Source organism: Trachypithecus francoisi, unplaced genomic scaffold (assembly GCF_009764315.1).
Source record: "Trachypithecus francoisi isolate TF-2019V2 unplaced genomic scaffold, Tfra_2.0 Contig01676, whole genome shotgun sequence".
NCBI lineage: Eukaryota > Metazoa > Chordata > Mammalia > Primates > Cercopithecidae > Trachypithecus > Trachypithecus francoisi.
The window spans coordinates 254,422-276,101 of NW_022681448.1; the positions used below are offsets into that span (position 1 = coordinate 254,422).

General features: G+C 39.8%; 1 long non-coding RNA gene across 1 annotated transcript; it reads right to left on the bottom strand.

Annotated features, from left to right (window-relative positions):
- Positions 1-1,686: 1,686 nt before the first annotated feature.
- LOC117074942 lies at positions 1,687-21,587 on the bottom strand. The gene is made up of 3 exons (XR_004433785.1): positions 21,577-21,587; positions 13,444-13,451; positions 1,687-1,844 (listed from the first exon to the last, which is right to left on the bottom strand). It is a non-coding gene; the product is annotated as an uncharacterized LOC117074942 (long non-coding RNA).
- Between the last annotated feature and the right edge of the window lie 93 nt (positions 21,588-21,680).

Here is a 21,680-nt window from a genome sequence, read left to right on the forward strand (position 1 = left end):
GTTGTATCTCTGCCAGTTTTTGGTATCAGGATGATGCTGGCCTTGCAGACTGAGTTAGCAAGGAGTCTCTCCTTTTCCATGTTTTAGAATAGTTTCAGTAGGAATGGTACCAGCTCTTCTTTGTACATCCGGTAGAATTCAGCTGTGAATTCATCTATGGACCTGGAGTTTTCTCTATGGAAAAGTTTTTAAGTGAAGTTCAACTCTTTTACACACACACACACCTCCCCCCCTCCCCACAGTTGACTTCATTAAGTTACTTTAAGGGTGAAAGACTTGATGCTTTCTACCCAAAATCAGGAACAAATAAGGATTCCTGTTCTTACCACATTTATTAATAGTTGGAGAGGAAGCTCTGAACAGGACAACTAGGCAAGAAATATTTTTTTAAAAGGCATTCAAATTGTAAAGAAAGAAGTAAAATAAATTATCACGATTTGTCTATATCATGATGATGTATATAGAAAATCAAAAGGAATCCACCAAAAGTTTACTGATACTAATAAACAATTTCACCAAAGTTGCAGGATACAACACGAATATATAAATATCAATTGTAGTTCTATACTCCAGTAATGAACAATTCAAAAATGAAATTAAGAATACAGTTATATTGATAATAGCATTAAAAAGAATAAAATACTTAGGGAAAATTTAACAGAATTACTACAAAATTTTCACACTGAAAGCTACAAAATATTCTTGAAAGAACTTAAAGAAAACCTAAATAAATGAAAATACATGTCACGGTCATTAATCAGAAGACTTAATATTGTTAAGATGGTAATACTCCTGTATTAGTCTGTTCTCACATTCCTATAATGTGAGAACATTACCTGAGACTTGGTAATTTATAAAAAAATAAGACATTTAATTTGCTCACAGTTCTGTGGGCTATACAGGAAGCATGGCTGGGGAGTCTTCAAGAAACTTATAATCAAGTGAGAAGGCAAAGGGGAAGCTGGCACATCCTACATGGCTGGATCAGGAGGAAGAGAGAGTGAGCGGGGGTTACTACACAGTTTTAAACAACCAGATCTTGTGAGAACTCTATCTTTAGACAGCACTAGGGGGACAGTACTAAACCATTAGAAACCATCCCCATGATCCAATCAACTCCCACCAGACCCCACCTCAAAGACTTGGGATCACAGTTCAACATGAGATTTGAGTGGAGACACAGAGCCAAACCATATTATTATTCCACCCCTGACCCTTCCCAAATCTCACATCCTTCTCACATTTAAAAACACAATCATGCCTTCTCAGCAGTTCTCCAAGTCTTAACTCATCTGCATTAACTCAAAAGTCCAAGTCCAAAATCTCATCTGAGACAAGGCAAGTCCCTTTCACCTATGAGCCTGTAAAATCAGAAGGAAGTCAGTTACTTCCAACATACAATGGGGGTACAAGAATTGAGTAAATGCTCCAGTTCCAAAAGAAAAAAAAAATGCCCAAAACAAAGGGGCTACAGGCACCATGCACGTCCAAAACCCAGCAGGGCAGTCAATAAATCTTAAAGCTCTAAAATAATTTCCTTTGATTCCATGTCTTATATCAAGGCCACACTGATGCAAGGGGTGGGATCCCAAGTCTTTGGGCAGCTCTGTTTTCACAGACTGGCGTTGAGTGTCTATGGCTTTTCCAGACACGCAGTGCAAGCTATTTGTGGATCTACCATTCTGGGGTCTGGAGGACTGTGACCGTCTTCTCACAACTTCACTAGGCAGTGATCCAGTGAGGACTCCATGTGGGGGCTCCAACCATATATTTCCCCTCTACACTGTCCTACTAGAGGTTCTCCATGAGGGCTCTGCCCCTGCAGCAGACTTCTGCCTGAATGTCTAGGCATTTACACACATCTTTGGAATCTAGGCGGGGGCTCCCAAACCTCAACTCTTGCTCTCTGTGTACCTGCAAGCTTAACACTAGGTGGAGGCGGCCAAGGCTCCCATCCTCTGGAGCAGTGACCTGAGACATACCTGAGGACCGTTTAGCAATGGATTCAGTTGGAGTGACTAGAACACATGGTGCCATGTCCCAAGGATGCACAGAGCAGTTGGGCTCTGGGCCTGGCACACAAATCGACTCGTCCATTCTAGGCCCACAGGCCTGTGATGGGAGGGGCTGCTCTGAAGGTCTCTCAAACATCTTGGAAGCATTTTCCCATTGTCTTGGCTGTTAACATCTGGCTCCTCTTTAGTTATGCAAAATTTCTGCAGCTGGCTTGAATTTCTCCAGAGAAAATTAGTTTTTTTTTTTCTTCCACATGGCCAGGCTACAAATTTTCCAAACTTTTATGTTCTGATTCTCTTTTAAATATAAGTTTCAGTTTCAGGTCATTTCTTTAGTTATGCAAATGAATGTAGGCTTTTAGAAGCAGCCAGGCCACCTCTTGACTGCTTTGCTGCTTAGAAATTTCTTCGGCCAGATACCTTAAATCCTTCTCTCAAGTTCAAAGTTCCTCAGATCTCTACAGCAGGGGCAGAATGCCTCCAGTCTCTTTGCTAAGCCATAGTAAGAGTGGCCTTTAGTCCAGTTCCCAATAAATTCTTCATCTCCATCTGAGACCTCATCAGCCTGAACTTCACTGTCCATATCACTACCATGATTTTGGTCAAAACCATTCAACAAGTCTCTAGGGAGTTCTAAACTTTCCCTCATCTTCCTGTCTTCTTCTAGAATCCTCCCTCCTATTCCTGTCTTCTTCTGAACCCCCCAAACTGTTCCAACCTCTTCCCGTTACCCAGTTCCAAAGTCACTTTCACATTTTCAGGTATCTTTATAGCAATGCCCCACTCCTGGTACCAAATTTCCATATTAGTCCATTCTTACATTGCTATTAATAACTACCTGAGACTGGGTAATTTATAAAGAAAAGAAGTTTAATTGGCTCACAGTTCCACAGGCCACACAGGAAGCATGGCTAGCGAGGCCTCAGAAAATTTACAATCATGACAGAAGCCTAAGAGGAAGCCAGTACATCCTACATGCCCAGAGCAGGAGAAAGAGTGTGGTGGGTGGTTGTGAGAGGTGCTCTATACTTTTAAACAAGTAGATATCATGAGAAGTCTGTCATGAGAGAGCACTAGGGGGATAACGCTAAACCATTAGAAACCACCCCCATGATCCAATCACCTCCCACCAGGCCCCACCACCAACACCTGGGATGACAATTGAACATGAGGTTTGGGTGGGGTCACAGAGTCAGAACTCCCTAAATTGATCTTCAGATTCAATGCATTCCCTATCAAAATCTCTCTGGATTTTTTTTTTTTAATTTGACAAGCTGAATCTAGAATTTGTATGGAAAAGCAAGTGTCATACTGTTTTTTCTTTCTAATTTGCTTTTAAAGTCTCTTTCAGATCAGCACTACATGCCAGCCCTGCCCTGATGGGGCTCCAGGGGATCTTGTCATGGATACTTACAGTGTGCCTTTTATGTGATGCGTCTTCATCCTGGCAGAGGGCCTGTGCCTAAGTGGCTGACCCATGACCAGGTGTCCCTCTCACAGGAAACTTGCTCACATTGGCAGACACACTGTGTCTCTTGTCTGACCTGTGTTCAGTTTATTCCTACTCTTTAGGAGAGCCCTTACCAGAGAAAAATCTATGTTTCAGTATGTCTGTCAGGTGAAACAAAGAGGAGCCAAAGCAACAAAACACAAGAAATAACAGAAGCAGATTATTACCTACAGATCCCAGAGAGAAGAGAGCAGCACGCCTCACAGGGCCAATGGGAAGGGGAGAGCTATCCGGGATACACACTCAACCAGAGGAGGAGGGGCAAGAAAGAGAGAGGCAGGTACCTCTGGGCCAATGCCTTAATTGCAGTGCAAGGTGTTACATATGCAGATGTCCCATAAGGGTTGCTAACTGGTAGGTTTAGATCAAGCAGGCACGAGTTATGTGGAGTCATACTGCGACTGAGAGGTGATCACTGCAGCATATCTATGCAGTTCATACGGGGGTGGGGGCCATGCAGTGAGTAAGTAGGTAGTACCTAGCTGTTTCCTCCTGTGTAAGACAGATACTTAGATTGGCCACATTGAGGAAGTGAGAGGAGGTGGAGAAGGAAAACTGTCAAAGATGACTATGGCCTGCTTCTGGTATGGGAGTCTAATTTATATTCAAAATGAATGCCGAGGCAAGATAAAATTATAGAAATTCAGCAAAGGACCAAGAACTGTCAAAAGAATCTTGAAGAAAAAAAAGCAAATTTGGAGGACTCACATTTTCCAATTTTAAAACTTATAAAGCTACAATAATCAGTATAGCATACAGTGTGGTACAGGGATAGAGGTGAATACGAAGATCAGTGGAATATGATAAAGAGTCCGCTAAAAAAACTCTCATATTTATGGTCAATTAATATTTTTTTGCAGGGGAGGCCGAATCTAGCTCTATCTCCCAGGCTGGAGTGCAGTGGTGCAATCTCAGCTGACTGCAATCTCCACCCCCTCCCAGGTTCAAGCAATTCTCCTGCCTCAGCCTCCCGAGTAGCTGGGATGACAGACGTCTGCCACCACACCCAGCAAAGTTTTGTATTTTTAGTAGAGACGGGGTTTTTCCATGTTGGCTAGGCTGGTCTCGAACTCCTGACCTCAGGTGATCCGCCTGCCTCAGCCTCCCAAAGTGCTGGGATTACAGGCGTGAAGGTGTGAGCCATCACACCCAGCCTGGTCAATTAATTGTTGACAAGTGTGCCAAAAATGATTTAATGATCAGGAATGGTCTCAACAAATGATGTTGGCACAACTGGGTATTCATGTGCAAAATAAAAACAAAGTTGGACCCCTACCTCACAACATATGTAAAACAACTCAAAATTCATAATAGACCTAAATGTAACAGCTAAAACTATAAAATTCTTAGGAAAAAATAGAGAAGTAAATCTTTGTGGCCTGGGACTAGGCAATGGCTTCTTTGATGGGAGTACGAAAGAAAAATTGTCAACATGATAAAAATAGATAAATTGGACTCCATTTAAAATTTTTAAAAATTGTGATTCAAAGAATACCATCAAGAAAGTGAAGAGACAATCATAAAATGGGATAAAATATTTTCAAATCACGTATCTGATAATAGACTTTTATTCAAGATATATAAAGAACTCCCAGGACTCAATAATTGAAAGATAATTAATTTTAAAATGAGGAAAGAATCTGAATAAACCTTTTTTCAAATAAGATATAAAAATGGCCAAAAAGCATAAGTAAAATTGTTTGATGTTTTATCCACTAGGGAATTGCAATCAAAATTGCAATATGATACTACTTCACACCCAGTAGGATGGCCAAAATAAAAAAAGGCAGAGAAGAACAAGTTTTGACAAGGATGTGGAGAAACCAGAACCATCATGAATTGCTAGTGGGGATTTAAAATAGTAGCTACTTTGGAAAACAGTATGAAATGTCCTCAAACTGTTAAACATAGAGTTACCATATGACCTAGCAATTCTATTCCTAAGAATATACTCTGGAGAAATAAAAAATATGTAAAACTAAGTGTCCGTATCAAAACTTGTACATGAATATTCATAGCTGCATTATTCATAATAGCCAAAAAGTAGAAACAAACCAAATTTCCATCAACAAGAGCCACCTAAGACCATATTTCATAATTCCTTACAGAAAAAGTCCAGAATAAGAAAATCTATAGAAAAAAGAAAAGTGGATTTCTTTTTTCAGATTTGCAGTTGCTTCAGTCTAGGAGTTGGGAGGGAAATGGAAAATGACTGCTAATGAGGTTGGGGTTTATTTCTAAAGTGACAAAAATGTTTTAAAATTAATTATGATTATGCAACTCTATGAATATTCTGGAAAATCTTGATTTTTATGCTTAAATATGCAAATTGTATAGAATATAAATTATATCTCAAGCTATGTAAAGATGACTTTTAAAATACAGGGCAATTCAGTTTATCTATTTTCACTTTAGTCACCTTTGGTAGTTTGTCTCTTGCAAAATAAAAAAATTGTCCATCCATTTAATCTAAACATTTAAATTAATTGGCAGAATATTGTTTCTTATATTCTTTTATTTTCCTGTATCTAAAGAATCTGTAGTGAGATAAGCACTCTTTTTTCTGATATTGACAATTTGTACCTCCTCTCTTTTTTCTCTTTTTATCTTGATAAATTTGACTGTTAGTTTTTTTGTTGTATTGGTCTTCACAAAAATGAGTTTTTAGTTTCATTGATTTATTGTTGCTTTGTTTACTATTTAGTTAATTTCACTCATTTTTTTAAATTTCCTTTAGTTCTTCATTGTTTGGGATTCATATGATCTACTTTTTCTAGTTTCTTAAGGTGGTAACTTTAGCCATTTAGCAGACCTATCATAAGGTCTTTTCCAACATAATATTTCAGTACTGTGAAAAGTACTGTATGCTCTTTTAGTACCATTTCACAAAATTGTATACTCTTAGGTTTTCACTTTCATTTGGTTCAAAACAGATTTTTTAGGTATCTCTTTTAATTTCTTTTCTGATTCATTGATTATTTATGTTAATGATTTACTTTCAAAATATTTAGGGATTTTCTAGAGGTCTTTGTTGTTGATTTCCAATTCTATTACATGGTCAGAGAATATACTCTGTATAAAAAGAATTATTTAAAAGTTGTCCAAACTTATTTTGTGACCCAGAATACAGTTCATCTGGTAAATACTTCCTGTTCCTTTGTATATACTATATATATTCTGCTGTTATTAGATAACATAGTCTATAAATGCTAATAGGTCAAATTTGTTTATAGTGTTTTTATGATTTTGCTAATTTCTCTCTAATTCTCATATCCATTTTTAGAGAGGGCTATTAAAATATTCAATTATGTTGGCAGCAAGCTCCCCAAAATCTGACCATAAACTGGCCCCAAAACTGGCCATAAACAAAATCTCTGTGGCATTGTGACATGTCCATAATGGCCCTAACGCCCACACTGGAAGGTTGTGGGTTTACGGGAATGAGGGCAAGGAACACCTGGCCCGCCCAGGGCGGAAAACCGCTTAAAGGCATTCTTAAGCCACAAACAAAAGCATGAGCAATCTGTGTCTTAAGGGCGTGTTCCTGCTGCAATTAATTCGGCCCATCCCTTCGTTTCCCATAAGGGATACTTTTCGTTAATTTAATATCTACAGAAACAATGCTATTGACTGGTTTGCTGTTAATAAATATGTGGGTAAATCTCTGTTCCGGGCTCTCAGCTCTGAAGGCTGTGAGACCCCTGATTCCCCACTTCACACCTCTGTATTTCTGTGTCTTTAATTCCTCTCGTGCCTCTGGGTGAGGGTCTCCACAACCGAGCTGGTCTCGCAAGTGGCGTCCATTTGTGGGGGCTTGAATCCAGGTTGAAGGGTGGCTGGAGCAATGGTTGGAACGGAAAAGAAGCTGGAGGACACCCGAGTACTCTTAAAGCAATCCCCATGGTGGGTAAGAAGGGGAGCTCAGAAGCGTCAGGGTAACAATGGGACAGGGGTGGGGTCTGGTTCCTTTCACCTTGGAACTTTCTCACACTGATGACGAGGAGGAACAAGAGTATAGCGAAGTAACAGAAGAGGTTACAGAGCAGGTTTATTTGCCAACTGAAGCTAAAGCGTCAAAGGAAGGAGAGGTTCATCCCTACCCTTCTGCACCCCCTCATTATTATTTTGAAGAAAATGACTCCCCAGATCTTTCTTTTCCAGAGGACACTGGGCGAAAAGTAGTTGCCCCAGTGACTGTTCGAGCGGTGCCTCAAGTGACCACTCTTAGTTCTATGCAGGCAGGAATTCAGCAAGCTAGACGAGAGGGTGATTTAGAGGCTTGGCAGTTCCCTGTTAGAATACACTCCCCAGATCAACAGGGAAATATTACAGCTACATTTGAGCCTTTTCCTTTTAAATTACTCAAAGAATGAAAACAAGCAATAAATGAGTAGGGACCAGGTTCTCCTTTTGTCGTGGGACTGTTCAAGAATGTTGCTGTTTCCAGTCGGGTGATTCCTACTGACTGGGACGCTCTTACTCGAGCTTGTCTAACTCCTGCTCAGTTCCTATAGTTTAAAACTTGGTGGGCAGATCTGAAGCTTCCATTCAGGCTGCTCACAATGCCCAGGCCCAACCTCCCATTAATATAACTGCAGACCAACTTTTGGGGGTTGGCAGTTGGGCTGGTTTAGATGCACAACTGGTCACGCAGGATAAGGCCACAGAACAGCTTAGAGGAGTGTGCATTAGAGCTTGGGAAAAAATCACTTCAGGTGGGGAAAAATACCCTTCCTTTAGTGTTATAAAACAGGGACAAAGAGAACCATATGTTGATTTTATAGATCGGTTACAGGAGTCTCTTAAAAAGATGATGCAGATTTGGCTGCTCAGGATATAGTATTGCAGTCACTAGCTTTCGACAATGCTAATCCCGATGGCCAGGCTGCTCTGCGACCTATCAGAGGGAAAGCACATTTAGTTGATTATATCAAGGCCTGTGATGGTATCGGAGGTAATCTGCATAAAGCTACCTTGTTGGCACAGGCAATGGCAGGACTGAGAGTGGATAAAGGAAATACTCCATTTCCTGGAGCTCGTTTTAGCTGTGGGAAGCATGGTCATACTAAAAAAGAACGCAGAAAAAATCAGCGAGTCAGGCCGCCAGATAGGGGAGAAAAGAAAACTGCTGATCCTGAAATATGTCCAAAATGTAAAAAAGGAAAACATTGGGGTGATCACTGTCACCCTAGGTTTGATGGGAACCTGATTTTGGGAAACGTCATGAGGGGCCCACCCCGGGGCATTTCCGGCTCGGGCCATTCCCTCACCCCTGTACAATATCTGTCCCCCGCCACAGCCGGTAGATTTATGCTGCACAAAAGCTATGAGCCTTCTGCCTGGGGAACCCCTGCAAAAGGTCCCAACAGGAGTCTGTGGACCCTTGCCAGCAGGGACAACAGGATTACTTTTAGGTAGGTCTAGTGTAAGTTTAAAAGGCGTACAAATACATACAGGAGTCATTGATTCAGATTATAACGGGGAAATTCAAATTGTTATATCCACTTCTATTCCCTGGAAAGCAGAGCCAGGAGAGCGCATAGCACAGCTCCTGATGGTGCCGTATGTGGGAATGGGAAAAAGTGAAATTAAACGAACAGGAGGATTTCGAAGCACAAATTGAAAGAACACATTCCTCCATACATCACAGCCTTGAGCCCGACACATCACATCCCCCCTTATGCCTCCACTTCCTGGGCCCGACACAAACACATTCCTCCATATATCTCAACTTTAGAAGAAAAACAACACCTGGAGAAGCTCCGATAAGGTTACAACTGTTTGTAAAAGCGCAGGAACCGATAAGAAGGCTGCTAAAAGTATAACTTAAAGTGTAAACCAATTGTAATGCTGTAACCTAGAGAAATGCCTTGTTCCTCTGTAACCTGACAAGTCCTGTTTACCTCGAGCTATAAAAAGCAAGCGCACGCATTGTTCGGGGCCCTCTTGTATGTTGTAGAACGGAGGGACCAAGTTCGAACTTGCATTAAAGATCCTTGCCGCTTGGCTTTGACTCTGGACTCTGGTGGTCTTCTTCGGGGAATAAACGGTCTGGGCATAACAAAATAAACAAGGCAAAGCAGCTTATTGGGTAAATCAAATTACTGATAAACGTCCTACCTGTGAAATAACTATTCAAGGAAAGAAATTTAAAGGTTTGGTAGACACGGGAGTGGACATTTCAATCATTTCTCTACAGCACGGGCCGTCCACATGGCCAGTTCAACCTGCTCAATTTAACATAGTTGGAGTCGGTAAAGCCGCTGAAGTATATCAAAGTCATTATATTTTGCATTGTGAGGGGCCCAAAGGACAACCTGGGACTATTCAACCAATTATAACTTCTGTACCTATAAATTTATGGGGAAGAGATTTATTATAACAATGGGGAGCACACGTTCTAATCCCAGAACAAGCGGAAAAACAAAGTTCCCGCCAAAGATCAGAAAAAAATTTTTTGATGGTGGCCACTGTTAAGCCTCCAGAACCTATACCTTTAAAATGCGTAACAGATAAGCCAACTGGGATAGAACAATGGCCGGTAAATAAAGAGAAACTGGAGGCTGCTGTAGAGAAATTAGTTGCTGAACAATTAGCAAATGGGCACATAGCTCCAACATTTTCTCTTTGGAATTCTCCAGTTTTTGTAAATAAGAAAAACTCAGGAAAATGGAGAATGTTAACTGACTTAAGAGCCATCAATTCAGTTATACAACCTATGGGAGCATTATAGCCAGGATTGCCTTCTCCTGCTATAATTCCAAAAAATTGGCCTTTAATAGTTATAGATTTAAAAGATTATTTATTTGCTATCCCTTTAGCTGAGCAAGACTGTGAATGGTTTGCATTTATGATTCCTGCGGTAAACAACCTGCAGCCTGCTAAGCATTATCATTGGAAACTGTTGCCACAGGGAATATTAAACAGTCCCATTATTTGCCAGCCGTATGTGGAGCAAGCAATTGAACCTACTCGTAAAAAATTTTCAGTGTTACATTATTCACTATAGGGATGATATACTTTGTGCTGCCCCCACTCGAGAAATATGACTCCAATGTTATGATCACCTGCAAAATTCAGTTTCTCACACTGGTTTAATTATAGCTGCTGACAAAATTCAGACCACTACTCCTTACTCCTACTTGGGGACCTTAGTAAATAACACTACCATTATGCCATAGAAAGTAACCATATGTAAGGATAAATTAAAAACATTAAATGACTTTCAAAAATTACTAAGGGATATTAATTGGATATGACCTGCTCTAGGCATTCCTACCTATGCCATGAGTAATCTGTTTTCTATCCTTAGAGGAAATCCTAGTCTCACTAGCCCTCGGCAATTAACAAAGGAGGCGGAGGCAGAGTTACAACTGATTGAGAAGCAATTCCATAAGGCTCAGAAAAATAGAATAGATCCAGAGAAGACTCTAGATTTGCTCATTTTTTCAACTCAGCATTCACCTACTGGTGTTACTGTCCAAGAACAGGACTTTACGTAGAGTGGCCTTTTCTTCCACATACGAATTCACGGACTCTTAACTCCTTATTTAGATCAAATCGCTACTATGATAGGGATTGGGAGAACTCGGTTTGTTAAATTACATGGATATGATCCTGGAAAAATTATTGTCCCCCTCATGAAGGCACAAATACGGCAAGCTTTCATAAATAGTCTTACTTGGCAAACCCATTTAGCTGACTTTGTGGGTATTCTCCATAATCGTTTTCCTAAAACAAAGCTGTTTCAGCTTTTGAAATTAACTAATTGGATTCTCCCTAAAATAACTAAATTTAAACCAGTTGAAGGTGCTGAGAATGTTTTTACAGATGGGTCTAGTAATGGTAAAGCTTCTTATTTTGGCTCAAAAAGTAAAGTTTTTCAGAGGCCCTCTACTTCAGCTCAAAAAGCGGTGCTTGCAGTGGTAATTGAGGTATTGACTGCTTTTGATATGCCTATTAATGTGATTTCTGATTCTTCATACATAGTTCATTCCACACAGTAAATAGAAAATGCTCAGTTACGATTTCATACAGAAAAATAACTGATGACAAAAACAAAAAAGGAGGAGAAATAGGGATGACAGGACAGCCCATACACAATTGAATCTAGCATCATTTGGTGAAAAGATCCAATAACAAAAAGTTGGGAAATAGGTAAAATAATAACTGGGGGCAGAGGTTATGCTTGTATTTCTCCAGGCCAAAATCAATAGCCGATTTGGATACCATCAAGACACCTGAAACCTTATCATGAGCCAGATGCCAAAGAAGAGACTCCAGGAGGTTCCCGAGGACCCCCTGGTTGCAGCCACGTCAAGGCTGACGCTAAGGAGGACCCCAATTGTCACAAGCAACACCCGTCGAATGCAACATCAAGAAGCTGTCACAGATGGTGGAAGAAAATCTGAGGAAAGCGGGACAACCAGTCACAATGAATAATTTAATGGTAGCTATGATAGCGGTGATCACCACTGCTGTGAATATTCCTTCAATAAGGGCTGGTAATAAAGCCTGGATGCAATCACTGTGACGCAGTTACACATGCTTTCTGATCTCAGTATTTACCGTAATAAATCTGCTCCTATAATTGAGGCATACTGCCCTCAAAAACCTATTTCTAAACAGGATTGGACCCAATTAGCAAAAATGAACGTGCTTGTTTAGGAAGATTGCTTTGCAGAACAGGCAGAGGTGCAGAACAACGATGCCTATGGAACCATTATTCATCGGTCCCCAAGAGGATGTTTAGCTTGAACTGCACCTCTCAGTCTGTGTGCCACAGCCACACGATGTTCAGATGAGCTGAACAAAATGGTCAGATGGTAGAAATGCTTAGAAGTACAGCCAAGTTCCTATTATCTAGAACCATGGCGGTGTAGTGGCAGCTCAACCTCAAATGATATGGCCCACTCTAGGAGCTAAACATAAGGATTTGTGGAAACTATAAAATGCTCTTAAAAAGATCAAAATTTGGGAAAGAATATAAAAGCATCTAGAAGGACACTCTACAAACTTGTTTTTGGATATAGCAAAATTAAAACAACAAACATTGAAAGCATCCCAGGCACACCTAACCTTAATGCCAGGAACGGGAGTGCTTAAAAGAGCTGCGGACAAATTAGCAGCTAGTAACCCATTAAAATGGATAAAAACACTAGGAAGCTCTGTGACTTCAATGATGATTGTGCTTTAATCTATGTTGTTTGTCTTTGTATGGTCTACACATGCGGATCCTGGATCCTGACTCCTGCGAGAAGTAGCTCACCGTGACAAAGCTGCCCTTGCTTTCATCTCTTCGCAAATCAAAGGGAGACATATTGAGAGCAAGCCCCCCAAAATCTGGCCATAAACTGGCCCTAAATAAAATCTCTGCAGCACTGTGACATGTCCATAATGGCCCTAACACCCAAGCTGGAAGGTTGTGGGTTTACAGGAATGAGGGCAAGGAAGGACCTGGCCCGCCCAGGGCGGAAAACCGCTTAAAGGCATTCTTAAGTCACAAACAAAAGCATAAGCGATCTGTGTCTTAAGGGCGTGTTCCTGCTGCAATCAATCCAGCCCATCCCTTCGTTTCCCATACGGGATACTTTTACTTAATTTAACATCTATAGAAACAATGCTAATGACTGGTTTGCTGTTAATAAATATGTGGGTAAATCTCTGTTCTGGGCTCTCAGCTCTGAAGGCTGTGAGACCCCTGAGTCCCCACTTCACACCTCTATATTTCTGTGTGTGTGTCTTTAATTCCTCTCGCGCCTCTGGGTGAGGGTCTCCCCAACTGAGCTGGTCTTGGCACAATTACAGTTGTGGATTTTTCTATTTCTGTTGGCAGTTCTATCAATTTCTAGCCTTGTGGGTTTGCACTGTATGCATACAAAGATTCATACTCAGTCAAAGAGTAACAGGGACCCCTACACAGATTTCTCAGATGCCTTTCTTCTTCTCTCAGGTGGTCTTCTCATATGTTCTACATGCCTCAGCCTCTCCCAACTCCTCATTCTGTCTTCTGTACTCCAGACATCACTGGGCACTCAGGGATGCCCTTCCCAGGGCTGCAGTCTGAAAATTGCTTCCAGGCAGAAAGCATGGCAAATTTTAAATTCTTCCCTTATTTGATGTTCTCCTCAGGGGTCATAGTTCTACCCTGCCTATAGGCTGATGCCTGAAAATAGTTTTCTTTTATTTCTATACTTCATACAGTTTTTTCATTTTCTTGCTTGTCATAGCAGGAGTTTAGTTACAAGTGGTTGTTACTATCAATGATCTGAAAAGATTGATCTTTACTGCTTCTATGTAATGCCTGTCTCTCTCTCTCTCTCTCTCTCTCTCTCTCTCTCTCTCCTCTCTCTCTCTCTCCTCCCTCCCTCCCTCCCTCCCTCCCTCTCTCTCTCTCTCCTCTCTCTCTCTCTCTCTCTCTCAGGTGGAGTCTGTCTCTGTCACCCAGGCTGAAGTGCAGTGGCACAGTCTCAGCTCACTACAACCTCCACCTCCCGAGTTGTTTGTCTTTGTATGGTCTACACATGCAGATCCTAGATCCTGACTCCTGCAAGAAGTAGCTCAATCAAATGATTCTCCTGTCTCAGTCTCCTGCACAGCTGGGATTACAGGCATGCGCCACCACGCTTGGCTAATTTTTTATAATTTTAGTAGAGACAGGATTTCACCATGTTGGCCAGGCTGGTCTTGCACTCTTGACCTCAGGTGATGCACCCGCCTCGGCCTCCCAAAGTGTGTCTCTCTCTTTAAACAATGGTGGCTACTCTGAGGTCACCTGGAGGTTGGGGCAACCTTCTTAGTATGATCTATGCTAGTGCATTGCTTCCAATTGTTTGCAAGGAGGTCTCAATATGATGCCCTTGAGAAGAGCTCAGAGCTCGGGGCCAAAATCTTATCTATTGTAAGGAGGCTTTATTACAAAAGGTCAACATCCTGGGCTAATTTCTCGCAGGAAATTTCGCTAAAAATTTTAAGTAGCAACTTATATCTACCAACATGCTCTGATTTTCCAACCAGTTACATGAAACTGAAAGGTATTCTCAACACATTTCATCTCTCCTTCAAGGCGCAATTCTCACCAAATATTTTGCCACAGTAACATGTGTCTTCTCTGCCTGTACCCAACCATTGAGTTAATCGGTTAGCTGTTAAGGCAGTATTCCTCTTCCATTACCAAATGGTGATCAAGTTACTATGACAAAGCCCAAGGTAATAAAAACTGTTAAAAAACAGACACTCCTCCCTCATATAAAGACCAGGACTGATATTGCAGTTCCACACTGTTGGCATTATAGACTCTACCTTGTTGCTCTGGTTTCTGCAATCTAGGATTTCGTCTCATAGTATAAAATTGCTGCTTCACTTGTGACAACTGTGTCCGCATCCTAGCAATTGAGGACAAGATAAGGAAGAAAAGAAGAGCACATTCCCTTACATTTAAAAACACATGCTAAAAGTTCTACGTATTACAGTAACTCACGTCCCATTCACCAGAATCTATTACATAGTACACCTAGTTGAAATAATAACTGGGAATTTTCATTTTTAGTTGACCAACTCTGTAACCAGATAAAATTTCTACAAATGAAAACATCAGAAATAACAGATTCTTGGTGTGGGAGAAAGAGTGGTCAACTAGCTGTCTTGGCCATCATATCTTACTTTCTTATTTTGTTGTCTCTAATCCTTAAAGGTATGATTAAAAAAAACACCTCAAAGATGGTGTCTAGGGCATGGTGTCTTTTGGAGTGGAACCTTTGATAATTGATTCAATATTTTAATGGCTACTGATTTTGTAAGGCTTTGTATTTCTTCTTAAGTTTATGTAAGTAAAAATGATTGGAAAAAAATTCCACTTTCTTTCGTTCTTTAATTATTATTGCTAAAAGAATATTTATATTTTTCTTCAAAGCACAGATTTTCAGTTTTTCTTTATTGCTTTCAACTATGGTTTGTAAAATTTTTCTTATTACCTGTGTCATTTAATCTCTCCTTCACCTTGATCATCATTATTGCTTTGCCTTCTCCAGATTTACTCTATTCTCTTTATATTCTTGAGTTCAAAATCTAACTCATTATGTTCATCCTGACATGTAACATCAATTAACTTCAAGTTATAACTTTTCTTCTAAGGAGCACTTGATACCTTTCCTCCCTTTGGCTTGCAGCCTGCAGATTGATCTGAACAGATGACTTCAAACAACTCTTTGCTTTATGGATTCCAGTTGAGCTGGCCAATGTCAGGCTTTGGAGGAGACCAGAGGCAGGGCAGGAAGGAGAGTAAGTTCAGGGGATTTACACCACTGGTTCATTTCTTGCAAGATCCCGTTAGGCTGGTGTGTCTCCCCGCTGAACACACGGACCTCCCAAAGCAGCCTTTTCAACGATTTCCTCTCAACAGAGTCTAGAAATTGCTCTCTCTTCTGGTCCCTTCTGTTCTAGGCATGGTGACAAGTTTACTGCTCTTAGCTTGGGGTATGTCCAAGGATCCCTGAAGATTTCACCTAAACCCACCCCTTTATAAATAGTGCCTTTGTAAATTGCCATCCTCAGATCATCCAATTATATTCTGACATTTGTTTTCTGTGAGAACTCGAAGCTATATTCTACTATTTTAAAAAATTGTTGTTCAAACTAAACATATAGAAATAGTCATGATGATTTCTCCATTAAGCATTAGATACACATATCTGTTTTCTGATAGACATGCGATGTGTAGATCTGACAGTTTCTCCTGATAATTCTGTGAACTTTGAATACTAGATGCTTTCTACCAGAATATAAGATCCACAAGGGCAGGGAGCTTTCTCTCTTTTGATTATTTCTGTATTCCTAGCCCAGCACATAGCAGCATATAAATATTTGTTAAACAAGTAATTTTTATCACTTATCAGTGATTTGGGCTTTTCTATTATTAGATATTTTACCTTTCCTTTATTTTCAATCTTTATGGGTTTTTTTTTCTTTATTGTAAGACTGTCTCTTATAAACAGCATATACCTGTATTTTATTTTCTCCAATTGCATAGTCTTACTCATTTTACTCATATCGGTGTTTTTGATATAATTTATACTATTATTTTTTCTTGGCCAGTTTATAGTAGTCTTCTTCTATTTTTCTCCTTTACTGGCTTTTTATTCCATTATAATTTCTTATCATTTAGATGATAAATTTTGCCCTTTAAAAATCACAGTAAATAATGTATCTTATAGAAAATAGTTGACTATAATCTCTTGTTTACCATAGGTTTCATTTGGACCTTCTTCCTGCTGAACTAGTCCTTCATATCTTAAAATATAAAAGTGTTTCTCACTATAGAATGAGTTGTTTTATTCATTCTAATTTGCAGTTTAGCCTCTGTACTTTTCAATTTGATTTTTACTGAATCATCTGTTATTTACCTGATTATTTTTTCTTTGTAAATAACATCTATTTTCGGAAAACTATTAAGCTTTTTCCCAGAATGTCGATATTCTGGGAGTTCACTGTGATGAAACTATGTGTTGCGGTATCTTTATCTATTCTACTTGTGAATTAGCATGGGCTTTTGACCTGAGCATTCTTTCCTCATTTCTGCAAAATACTGAGTATTAATCATTCGAATTTTAAATATTTTTCAGTCTTCATTCACACTTTTTCATCACATTGCTTCCAGGGATTTTTTCTGCAACGTTAACAATGTCTTCTTCATAATCACTATTATGAACAACTTGGACTCAGATTTCAGCTGTTTCACCATTCGTTCATGAGTGAACATACAGAATTTCTATTTGGTTACAAAAGAATGTTTTAATCCATTCCCTTTGTCTACTATTGTTTCTTAAAAAAAAAAAAAAAAAAAAATGCTTGTGTTGTTTTCCTGTGCTGAATTTGAGTGAAATACTTCACAATCTCTTTCAGTTCATTAACTCTGTTTTGTAAAGTATAGATAAAGTATAGCTTGGGATCAGAAATGTCTCAGATTTTAGATTTGTTTGGGTTTTGGAATATTTGCATAGACATAATGAGCTATCGTGAGGATAGGACTCAAGTCTAAACATAACATTATTTATGTGTTATATACATCTTATCCATATAGCCTGCAGGAAATTCTGTCTGACATTTTGAATGTGGGTTTTCACCTTTTGTTGAAGTCTGAAGATGAAGCATTATTGGAGAGTGTGTTGAGGACAGTGTGGGTATGATAGACAGGAATTTCAGGGGAAAAATGTCACCTTGGAGTGGCCTTGAGAGCCATTCAAATTTATCAGCAGTTCTGGAGGAAACCTCCAACAACAGTTTACCACTTCATTGATTTTAGTTGTACCACAGGCACAATAAACTCCCCCAAATACAGATAACTTCTAGGAAAAACTTGTCCAATCTGCACCCTGGGAAGGCTTTGAATGCGGCCCAACATAAATTCATAAACTTTCTTAAAATATTGTGAGTTTCTTTCTGATTTTTTTTAGCTCTTTGGCTATCATTACTGTTAGTGTATTTTATATGTGGCCCAAGACAACTTTTTTTCTTCCAATGTGGCCCAGGGAAGCCAAAGGATTGGACACCCCTGTCCTAAAACTCACGTTCAGCCAAGAATTTTAAAAGGGTTTCATGCATTTTTTTTTTTTTTTGATAGAGTTTCACTCTTGTTGCCCAGGTTGGAGTGCAATGGCGCAATCTTGGCTCACTGCAACCTCTGCCTCCCGGGTTCAAGCAATTCTCCTGCCTCAGCCTCCCAAGTAGCTGGGATTACAGGTGCTCGCCACTACGCCCAGCTAATTTTTTGTTTTTAGTAGAGACGGGGTTTCAACATGTTGGCCAGGCTGGTCTTGAACTCCTGACCTCAAGTGATCCACCTGCCTCGGCCTCCCAAAGTGTTGGGCTTACAGGCATGAGCCATCGCACCCAGCCGAGTTTCACACTTCTTAATGAACCAATTATGGAATATATATGGCAGGTCTCTCAAGTCTTATATTAAGGAACCATAGTAACTTGCACTATAAAATGTTCCTGTACAGGAAAGAAACAATTATTTTTGAAAGTTTTAATGACATTATGAGGAACACAGTTTAATTCATATCAAATTACATTTTCCTGTAACACCTTTCTGGAAAAAGACATGGTGGAAAGATATTTTAAGTATTATTAATTTAATCATTCTAAAAACAGTTGAAGGTAGAGAATTTGTCACCAACTGGCTTCTAACTTTGGTTATAAAACAACACCTCAGTGAATACCCTGAATCTCAGGAGCTCATCTACTAAACACTGGATAACATAGAGGAAAAGTAAAGTCGGTCTGATCTTCAATGAAGGCATCAAAAAAAGCCATCTTTGCTCTGCATCAAGGAGTCTGAGTGAGCAGACATGCAGATGTTACTGATTTAGAGTCCAGTGGTCTAGACTTCTGCTCCTCCATTCCCACATGCTGGAGGAGGCCTGCCCTCCGGAGAGTCAAGGCCAATCTTGCGTTTCTGACAAGGGCCACTCATATGTGAGACTGAGGAAGCAGAAGCCCTGCCTTACACAGCCTGGTGTGAAGCCATCTGGAACACTTCTGGCAGTTCTAATCCCCACTGGATAAAAAGGATATGGGAACATCTAAAAAACAGTCAAGTAGAATTTTAAAAAGTGACATAGAGCTTAGAATATTAGAGCTATAAGATGGTTAATATGGAAATTAATAGCATATTGGTAGGGGAACAAATTCTAAAAAGTGTTTTCAGGCTCCTGTGCCTTCAAATGGAAAGCAAATGGTGCAAGAAAAGGTAAAGTACCTCCAAAACAGCTGGCCTTGAAAATGTCCCGCTTTTAGCCCTGAAGCAGTAGCAGATGGTAGTATCTGCTTGTTGTTGCTGGGATTGTTTTTATCGTTATCATGCGTTAATAATCAAATGCTAACAGCACACTTGGAGCTGCTCGAACTTCAAAAGCAAAGCAGCTTCAAATCCCTTGGGCTTACCACCTAAATGAAACAAAACTGTAAAATAATCAAGGAAAGGGAAAGAAATCATGTAAATCAAAGATGACTGCCTATTCTGATTGCATATTTCCTTCAAGTTTTCTTCTCATCCTCCCGACCAGGTGCCCTCAGATTGGAAAGCAAGCTGTCATAGCTAGTCTACTTGCTGCTAAAGAAAGCTGCTAGAATAAAGCAATCAGAAAGACAGAAGAAGGCTAGTTTGGAGGCTTACCAGGAGAAAAATAACTTCAAGCAAAATGGAAAAATAGTCACAAAGGAAGAGTAGAGGATTGGGGCAGATAAAGACCCTGAGGCTAGACCTCTCACAACAGAGCATGGTTGTAGCTGCCTAGTAAGGTGAGGTAAACGAAGAGCCAACCAGGTGAGGAGGAGGCCTCTGTGAGTGTGAGTCAAATATAAGCAGAAGAATGTTTGTATTACTGCGACTAAAACAGCCATTGGATTGAGGCATAGTATTTGCAATTCTCTGGAAAGGCAGCATGACACACGGGTCATCAGGATAAGGCAGGGATTATGCTAGAAGGGTTCTAGATGTGGAACTTACGCAAAAATTGGATCTTTGACTAGGGACAGGTGAACCATGATATAATTGTTCCCTGATCTGGCTATCAAAGTATCGCTGGGGTATGAATCATCCTTATTCCATAATTCTACATGGAGTAGCAGAAACAATTAAGTGTGGTTACTTCAGTCCCACCTGAGTCTGGCTCACTCAAAAGCTGACTGACTCAGACTGAGCAATTAGACTTGCTGAACTACATAGCTCTTAAGAACTTCATTTTCCTCCTCAACAAATTCGGTGATACTACTTTGTAAGAGTAAACATTTAATGAAGACGTGTTAGGCAACTGTGCTAAGACTATATTCTCTCATTTATTCTTTCCAAATATACAGTAAGGTAGGGAACTACTAAGGCAGACTGAGGCCAAGAAAACAGAAAGTTTTGTAGGCTAGTAGACTTTAGACTTTTTTTCAAGGAACAATAAAGAGCCATTAAAAGTTACTGGTCAATCAATTTTTTTAGGTAAGGAAATAACGCGTTATTGTGCTAGATATATTAAGAAAGAAATAATAAGCAGAAATAAGTAGTTAGGAGATTATTATAATAGCCCAGGCATCAGATATAAAAGAGATACCACTTGGTATAAAAGAGATACCACTTGACACTAGGAAGGCTATAATTGAGAAAATAGGAGAATAATAAGTGTTGGCAAGGATGTGAAGTTGGAACCCTGTACATTGCTGGTGGGAATGGAAAATGTTGCAGCTGCTATGTTGCTTTTTGGCCTGTCAAAAATACTAAGTGAAGAATGTTATATTACCCAGCAATTCCACTCCCAGGTATATATCCAAAGGAACTGAAAGTAGGGACTTGAACAGACACTGGACACCATGTTCATTGGAGCATTATTCACAATCACCAAGAGATGGAAACAATCCAAGCTATCCTTCAACAGATAAAGGAATAGACAAAATGTGGTATATGCATACAATGGAATACTCAGCCATAAAAAGGAGTAACATTCTGATACATTCTACAATATGACTGAACCTTGAAAACATGCGACATGAAATAAAGTAGACAACAAGGACAAACATTACATGATTCCACTTACGTGGGCATACCTAGAATAGGGAAGATCATAGAAAGTAGATTATAGGTCACCAGTGTCTGGTGAGAGTGGGAAAGGGGGGAGTTATTGCTTAATAGCCACAGAGTGTCTGTTTGGGATGGTAAAAATCCTGAAAATACATGGCTATGACGGTTGCATGACATAATCAAGGTAGCTAATGTCACTGAATCGCATACTTAAAGTGATCAAAATGGCACATTTTATGTTAAATGCATTTTGCCACAATTGTGAAAATTAATGATGTGATACACTAAAAACCATTAAACTGTAACACTTTAAATGGGTGAACTATATGGTATGTGAAGTATATCTCAATAAAGCTGTTTAAAAAATGAGATGGAAAGATGCAGGGTATGGGCAGTGGGAAAATAAAAGAAATACTAAATACTTTCCCAGACTATGAGTTGATGACTAATAAAATTTTGGAATAAAATGAATTTATAGATGCTCCCACTCCATACTTCCAGAAGCAGAAGAGTTAGGAGAAGACACTGGCATGTCTGGGGAAATAAAGGTGACAGTTTAGGACCCACTGCATGAAGCAGGATGCAGACTCTA